The sequence below is a fragment of the Piliocolobus tephrosceles genome, chromosome 5, assembly GCF_002776525.5.
Source record: "Piliocolobus tephrosceles isolate RC106 chromosome 5, ASM277652v3, whole genome shotgun sequence".
Taxonomy (NCBI): domain Eukaryota; kingdom Metazoa; phylum Chordata; class Mammalia; order Primates; family Cercopithecidae; genus Piliocolobus; species Piliocolobus tephrosceles.
This window is the reverse complement of record NC_045438.1, coordinates 33,046,207-33,055,687: the sequence shown is the minus strand read 5'-3', so window position 1 is coordinate 33,055,687 and position 9,481 is coordinate 33,046,207.

Here is a 9,481-nt window from a genome sequence, read left to right as displayed (position 1 = left end):
AGACAGGGTTTCTCCAGGTTGGCCATGCTGGTCTCGAACTTCTGACCTCGTGATCCGCCTGGCTCAGCCTCCGAAAATGCTGAGATTACAGGCATGAGTCACCGTGCCTAACCCAAAAATATTAATTTATATTGCATTTTAAAAGCCTTTCAATAGTCCATTTCATTATAAAAGTGGTACACACTGGGTAAAAATAAGAGTATTCCAGCATAAATACACTTTAAACCCTTTCAGAAAGGCTGAAATATTGGCACTCTCTTCCACTAAAGCTGACAAGGAATACTAAGCAGCACTCTCTAGCAAAATCATACACTAAATATTTAAAAAGTATTACAAAGTGATAGGCTAGATAAGCAATAAGTATGTTTAAATACAGATAAATAAATAAAAGAACTTTATAAGAACATTTGGTCTTCACCCACCCCATTCAATAGCTTCTGTTCAATTATGAAGTCTGTACGTCAGTGACAAGAGAGTGTGAAAAGAGAAGTGAAATCACATAGGAAACACAGTCACTTCAATGGGCTTAACTGTTTACAATATCTGACTTTTCACAATTCAAACAGTTCTGGGTTTCCCACAACTTTCCAAAGTAACCAACTTCTATTCAGAAAGTGCTATTGTATATATATATATATTTTTTGAGACGGAGTCTCGCTTTGTCTTCCAGACTGGAGTGCAGTGGTGCGATCTTGGCTCACTGCAACCTCTGTCTCCCCGGTTCAAGTGATTTTCCTTCCTTGGCCTCCTGAGTAGCTGGGATTACAGGTGCACACCACCACGCCCAGCTAATTTTTGTATTTTTAATAGAGACAGGGTTTCACCATGTTGGCCAGTATGGTCTTGAACTCCTGACCTCTGCCTCCCAAAGTGCTGGGATTACAGGCGTGAGCCACCACACCTAGCCAGAATATGCTGAATATGGAATTATTTTTCTGGTTCCATATGGAAAAGTTTAAATTTTTTGTTCAATTTTTTGTAGATCTCTTTAGGAACTGATGGAAAGTTTCATGAAAATCTTATGGTGCAAATTCAAATTTTTCTAATCATTAGCAGATCCTGTTTAAATAAGTTTATCTCTTGATTAAGAAGGTTACTTTATAGGGAGAGGCTACTTGACTGATATTGCAATCAGTAATGGAAAAGAAAAAGAAAAAGAACAGTCACGAAAAAGAGTAGCTACAATCTCTTTTTCTACAATGCAAAACTAATTCTACAATGCAAAACTAAATCTACAAACAAAATCTACAATCCAGATTTTGTATATAGACTACTATAAAAATAAGCACTGAAAAATTAGTCAGAACCTAAAGAAGTGTGATAGACACTTAGTCCTGAACTCAGTGCCTAAGGAATAATTGAATTCCCAACAAACACTGGTTGTTCTATGGATTCATGAGTATATTTTATCACATTTTCTATTTTATTTTGTGTAGATTTCATGTGTATCTATGATTGGCTAAATTCAGAATGGAAATGTCATTCACTATGATGTAACCTTGAGCAAGTCAGTCTCTCTCTGTGGACCTCAATTCCATCATCTATAGAATGAAGGGTTTGGATGAGAATATCTTCAAGCTCCTTCCAGTTCTGCTACATTCTACAATTCTAGATACTGGCTGTGGTCAAATACTGCTCTTTGTAGTTTTCCTAGCACAAGGCATGGTGCCTAAAATTTATGAAATACACAATCAAGGATGAATGAATAGAAGCTTTCAAGGGAGGAAGTAAAATACCTGGTGAAAATGAGACGATTTGGGTGCCTAGCTAGGCTATAGGATGTTAAATGTTTTTCAACTTTGCTGTAAGACATGCTTGTTGTGATAAATGTATTATAGAAACTTGGGGGAAAAAAATGAGGCTGGGTATGGCGGCTCACTTCTGTAACCCCAGTACTTTGGGAGCCTGAGGTGGAAGGATCACTTTCACCCAAGACTTTGAGACCAGTCTGGGCAACATTAGGATATGTTTTTAAGTTGACAACATATTATGAAAATATTTAAATTTATATTTTTGAATAGCTGCAAGATATTCTTTAGTATAGTTATACAATGTGTTAAACCATGACCCCATTTTCCCAAATTATTGCTGTTTCAACCAATCCTAGAGTAAGTATTCCTATACATAGAGTCATGCATACTGATATTTATATTTTCAATTTATTCTTGAAAGTAAAATTACCAGGTCAGTGGATAGGCACATTGTAATTTTATAAAATATTGCGTGATTATTTTCAAAAATATTTCTACTACCTCCAACTATATGCAGAAATACTGCAGAGTTTTGCCTGTTTTGAATGCATAACTGTTTAATATTTTCCAGTCCAATAAGTGAAAAATGGTATCTCACCATTTTAAATTGCATTTTCCTAACCACCAGGAATTTTAGTATCTCTGCATATATTTATTTGCATACATTTTTGTTATTCTGCATTATGCCTTTACTGATTTGCTTTTTATATCCTAAGCATGTTTCTATTAAGCTAGCTGTCTTTTTCTTATACATTTATGGGAGTTTTTGTATCGTAGTTATATCGACCCTATATCGCATGGGTTGACAGAGATTTTGAAAACTTTTCCCAATTATTACTTACTGAAAAAGCAATATAACAATATTCACTTAAAAACATACCCTAATGTTTTCTAAAGAAAAAAACGTTTTATTGCGGGGCACAGTGACTCACGCCTATAATCCTAGCACTTTGGGAGGCTGAGGTGGGTGGATTACTTGAGCCCAGGGGTTTCAGAGTAGCCTGGGCAACATGGTGAAACCTCTTCTTTACACGAAATGCAAAATTTAGCTAATCATGGTAGAGTGCGCTTGTGGTCCCAGCTACTCAAGAGGCTGAGGTGGGATGCTTATTTGAGCCCGGGAGACCAAGGTTGCAGTGAGCTGTAATTGCACTACTGCACTCCAGCCTGGGTAACACAGCCAGACCCTGTCTCAAAAACAAAAACAAAACAAACAAACAAAAAATACCCCAAAAAAACCCCACAACATTTTATTTTGTATGAGTATAGAGAAAGAAATGGAAGGTTATATATCAAAATATATAAAACTGGTTACCTCAGGAGAAGGTAGATGGGGAAGTCTATTTCTTTCCTCCCCTTCCCTTCCCCTTCCTTCCTTCCTTCCTTCCTTCCTTCCTTCTTTCCTTCCTTCCTTCCTTCCTTCCTTCTTTCCTTCCTTCCTCTCTCTCTCTCTTTCTTAGTACCAGAAATAGTTCCATGTGATAAAATGACTGCTATGGACTGAATTATGTCCCCCTAAAATTCATGTGTTGAAGCCCCAACCCCTAAATGTGATGGTACCTAGAAATGAGAACTTTTTAGAGAGAATTAGGCTTAGATGAGGTCCTGAAGGTGGGGTCTTCAAGATAGGATTAGTGCCCTTACAAGAAGAAACACTCTCTCTCCCTGCCATGTGAGGACACAGTGAGAAGACAGCCATATACAAGCCAGGAAGAAAGCCCTTACCAGAAGCCAACCATGCTGACACCTTGAAATTGGACTTTAGCCTCCAAAAACTGTAAGAAAATAAATTTCTGCTCTTTAAGCCATTCAGGTTATAGTATTTTGTTATGGTAGCGCAAGCTTACTAAGACAATAATAAGATATAAAACTCAAAGATTATATTGCAGCACCTCTCAGCTTCTTCACCAATTGTATATTTCAGTTTGAACGCTTTCAATCTAAACTGTTAGCCATTTACTAACCCAATATGTCTTTTGGCATCCTCTCATGCGTTGAGCATGAACCATGTTCTCAGGAATGAGGAATGGGGCATGGGGGAGATATAGATGAATGGATAGGTAGACAGACAGACACACAGACAGACAGACAGACAGATAGGATAGATATAATCTGTGTAAGGAACTACCTTAAACTTTTTTTTTTTTTCTTTTTGAAATGGAATCTCTCCCTGTCACCCAGGCTGGAGTGCAGTGGCCTAATCTTGGCTCACTGCAACCTCCACCTCCCAGGTTCAAGCAATTCTCCTGCCTCAGTCTCCCAAGTAGCTGGGATTACAGGCGCCTGCCACCACATCATGCTAATTTTTGTAATTTTAGTAGAGATATGGTTTCACCATGTTGTCCAGTCTGGTCTTGAACTCTTGAGCTCAGGTGATCCACACACCTCGGCCTCCCAAAGTGCTGGGATTACAGGCGTGAGCCGCCGTGTCCAGCCTCAAACTTGGTAACATAAAACAATACCATGTTATTAGGCTTACAGAATCTATTTCTACTTCACAAAGTCTGGAACTCCAGGTGAAAAATCTCAAACAGTTGGGATGACTCAAATATTTCAGGGCTAGAATCATTGGAAGGTTTTCTACTCATATATCTGGTGCCTGAGCTGGCATGACTCAAAAGTTGGATTCAGCAGAGACCGCCAACCCATCAACCAAATATCTCCTCCTGACCTCTTCATGTGACTTGGGCTTCCTCACATCATGGTGGTCTCTGGATGGCCAGACTTCTTACATAGTAGCTCAGGACTCCAAGTGAGAATGTTTTAGTGAATAAGGCACAAACAACATGGCCTTTTATAACCTGGCCTCAGAAGTCACACAGCATCGCTTCCACTGTACTGGATTAATTGAAGTGGATAAGCCCACACAGATTCAAGGGGAGAAGACACAAACTTCTCCTGTCAATAGGAGCAGAATTAAAGAATTTACAGCCATGTTTTAAAACTGTCACACATAACTATATGAATAGACATATAAGTTCACATATGTGTGTATATTAAATGCCTTTGAAATTCCCTTTAATTCTCACAACAAACTAATTATTAGGAAGCATTTTGTGATTTTGTTTATTTTAGCTTGCTCAAGATCACACAGCTAGTAAGCAGGAGAGTTAGGATTCAAATACATTTATACTAAACAATATTGACCTGAGGGGAGAGATCCCATTAGTTCTAATGCTCTTTATTACCACTCTAATAATTTTGAGTTGATACATATTTAGGGTATCTAAGTTCCCTTGAAAACAAAGTGGACCAGATGAGATGAAATTGTGCTCAATTTAAATAAGCTTATTTTACAAAACAGAAAAACCTCAGGTAGACTTTGAGAGAGTTTCAAATTGAAGCCAATCATATTCAGGAACCAATTCACCTTAAGGCACAGCATTTTCTAGAATAACAGGATGTGAAGCTCCTGGGTGGTTCTTTGTCTCTTTGCTGGGGTGGCTGCTGCTACTGGACATATCTGCCCAGCTCACGCTCCCTTCTCTGCAAGCCTCAGCTGATTAGAATTAGCAGAGAAATTGACTCAGCTCTTTGTTTCATGGTGCACATGGAGAGATAGCCAAAGATCATGCCTGTAGAATGGAGAAAACAGGACTCCAGCTGCTAATTTCTCCCTAGCCTCTTCCAATCAATACCAGTCACAACAGCCTATTCCATCATGTACACAGCCTGGTGAGACAGTTGACAGGAGTAACCCGCCCACGTCATGGTTCATTTGTGCTATACATAGAGAAGTAACTGATGAACACCTTTTGGACAAGTCAAGTTAAAAATACAACCTTCTGCCCTATCAGTTAAGAGATTATTTGAACCTAATCTCAAAGGTTGAATGTTGAAAGAAAAAAGAGAGGAGTAACTAATAACACCCCCAAAAATGCGTCTTACAAAAAGGCTATAAAATCCACTCCATCTGTACTTTCTACTTCATTTCTCAAGGTCATTGACAAGGCAGTCCAATTCATGGATGATAATGACCTTAGCAGAATGCTCTGCTGACCCACTCTATTCAAACTGCATGTGTACCTATATGTGTGTGTTTCTGTATAAGAATGCATGTCTGTGTGTTTTCTAGGTCTCTATCAGTGAGATTTACACAATGATAAAGTCTTGCTGATTTACACAATGACAAAGTCTTGCTGCAACACTGAAAATTCCCTGACTGATGAGACAAGAAATCACTATAATAAGGAAGGTCAGACCAAAAGGGAGTTCAAAGGAATAGATTTTCTTTAAAATAAACAATCCTTGCAGGTTCTAAATCCGTTGTATGATTTAAGCAAGGGAATAGAAATACCTGTGCAGATGTGAAATCTGGGAAAGCTGTAAAATTCGTTGTTGATGTTGAATGAATTATCACTAATATTCAAATGAGCAATTACTAACAAATTGATTTGTCCCCTTGGGCTACATGTTGTCACATTGCCATAAGAAAGAGAGGATTTCTGTATAGCTTTGTGTCAGAAAAGGTTATGTCATAAACATCTTTGACACCATTTTATCATATAGAGCCAAGGAGGGAAAAAAGAGAGAGAGAGTGTGTGTGTGGGTGCCTGCGTGGGTGAGCGGGCCCAGGTAAAAAGCGAGTAACAGAGATATAGGGAGGTGGCATGCATTTTTAATCAGCTGCTACAGTTTCTCTTGAACTGAGGAACTAAATTTTCTAATTACATCAAAAATGATTCAGGTAAGAGAGATAAATAAAATCCAGTTTTAGATGATCTGGCTAAAATCGTATTTCTGGAAAAAATGGAATGCCTTACATATGGATTAAATAGTATCATAAGATGAAATTTGCCAAGACAAATGCAGTTTGTTTCACTGGTTTGTTCTTTTCCTTGTAAGTGTAATGACTAGAACATACTTCATATTCAATAAAGTGTCAAATCAATTAACACTGGAAATATTGCTTGACCTTTTTGCCAATTAAAATAATAAAGTAGTTGATAAATGCTGACTCTGTAAGAAAACTGTATATCTATATATTGCACTATTTTTGCTAACATAGTGAAAATGGAAACAAACCACAAGTATGGAACACCTTAAGGCTTATTTAGTCTCTTATAGACAAAAAGGAGCATAATCTTTGCAGCTTGCATCTTTTTTGCAAAATTCCATGAATCAATTCTGTTTTTTTTTTTTTTTTTTAACAGATGAAGTCTCACTCTGTCCCCAGGGTAGGGTTCAGTTCAGTGACACGATCATAGCTCACTGCATCCTTGAACTCCTGGGGCTCAATCGAGCCTCCTGCTTCAGCTGCCTATGTAGCTGGGAAGACAGGTACACATCATTACGTCTTACTAATTTTTTAACATTTTTGTAGAGATAGGGTCTCGCTATGTTTCCCAGGCTAATCTTGAACTCCTGATCTCAAGCAATCTTCCCACCTCAGCCTCCCAAAATTCTGGGATTATAGGTATGAACCACCATGTCTGGCCTTTTGATTATTTTTGTTTTTATATAATTATTTCTGTCAAAGAACACTATATGATGAACTGTCTTAGGGTTTTCACAATGTAACATTTCCTCTGATATATGCATAAATTAAGTGAAAAGAGATCTAATTTGGTAAAACCAAAAAATTTCTATTTTTTTTAAAAAGGGACTTTTGGCCAGGCTTGGTGGCTCACACCTATAATCCCAGAACTTTAGGAGATCAAGGCAGGCAGATTGCTTGAGCTCAAGAGTTTGAGACTAGCCTGGGCAACGTGGTGAAACTCCATCTCTACAAAAACTACAAAAATTAGCTGGGCATGGTGACGCGCACCCGTAGTCACAGCTACTCAGGAGGCAGGGGTGGAAGGACTGCTTGAGCCCAGGAGGTTGAGGCTGCAGTAAGTCGTGATCACACCACTGCACTCCAGGCTGGGTGACAGAGACAGACCCTTTCTCAAAAAAAATAAAATAAAATAAAATAAAATAAAATAAAATAAAATAAAATAAAAAAGAGTCTTTTGCATGTACAAAAATAAACCCATAATCCCAGCAGGGTTTCCTAATTCTTCATTAAATACATCGCCACCACTGTGACTGGAGTTTTAAGCATATTGTCAAGTCACTCAGGCCAAAAAGGAATGTAAAACATTTCTCATGAGGTGATGTATTTTTATCCCTTTCTCCTTAGGGACATTTGTCACTAAACATATACTTTATTGTTTGTTATCTTTTGTGTATTCTGGGGTTCTATAGAAAAAAATTAAATTCCATTCAACAACTAAATGTATCACACAAAAACACTATGGTCTATGGGAAGATAGATTTTCTAAAAAGTATTACAGTGGCATATGTCTATTGCTTTAGTGAAACAAAAAAATGTAGAGTTATTTATTATTTTGCAAAGCCCTTTCAAATATAATTGGGTACTGACAATTCCTTTAGGAGGTAGGTGAAAAAGCATTTTATTATTATTATTTTACAGATGAAGAAACTGAGGCTTAGTGCGTTGAGGGAACTTCCTGAAGCTTGCAAAATTAGGGAATGAAAGTGAGGTAGAAAATGTTCCAAATCAATAGAGCAGTGTTTTCCACCCCAGGTACATATTGGTAGTTAGTTCTACCTAGTTACTTTATTTCATTCTTTGTGTGACAGCCTAAGCAATATTGTTGGGAGGAAAAGTAGGTATATCACACAAAAAAATCAAATAGAGGTTCAAGGGATTCTTTTTATTTATTTGCTTATTTATTTATTTATTTATTTATTTATTTATTTATTTATCTTGAGACAGTCTTGTTCTGTTGCCCAGGCTAAAGTGCAGTGGAGCAACCATGACTCACTGCAGCCTCAACTTCCCAGGGTCAAGCAATCCTTCCACCTCAGCCTCCTGAACAGTTGGACACATGCAAGCATCACCACACCATCTAATTTTTTTTTCATTTTGTAGAGATGGGGCCTTGCTATGTTGCCAGGCTGGTCTCAAACTCCTGGGCTCAGGTGATCCTCCTGCCTTGGCCTCCCAAAGTGTTAGCATTATAGGCATGAGACACTGTGCCTGGCCCAAGGGATTCTTTTTAACATTGGGATTTTCCATTAAAAAGAAGTGTCATCCCAGGGCTACAATGTCTTTGAGGCTTAAAGAGGAAATGGTGAGAACTGAAGTTGTTTGCTCTTACTTGAGCTCAGCATATCGGCTATCATGGGAGAGAGCTTAATGACTGAAGAATCTTAAAGGTATTTAATGATTCCTGCAAACGGTCTGGTGCCAGGGTCACTGATGTCAGCTCTACTTGCTTTTTTGTTTAATTCATTTGAAAACCATTTGTTGAGTGCTAGCATGGCCCAGGCACTCCACTGTATGCGGGTGCTGCAAAAATAAGTAAGCATGTTTTATGGGAACAAGAAGTAAGTTAATTAATTAAATTAAGTTTGATTTATAAACAGGATGTTGCAAGAGTCCAGAGTTATTTTCTTTTTTATTATAATCAGGAGCCTGTGCTCCCTTATAAGTATTAACAATGGACCTGTCAAAGGTAACATTTAGTAAATAGTAGTCACTCTGGGCTTACCTGAGGGCAGCTTTATTTATGAAAATAGAGGTCAGAGTGAGATGAAAGATGCCTTCTTTCCCTGAGTAACCAACACAGTGCAGTTAATGCATTTCTCTGTTATCGCACCAACCAAAAGTTAGTCCAAAATAATTGGCTGTCAGATATAGTCAGAATCCCTGCGCTATATTTCTCTTCCTTCAGCTGGCTGACCTACTCATTCTTTAAGGCCATGCACTAACATCATCC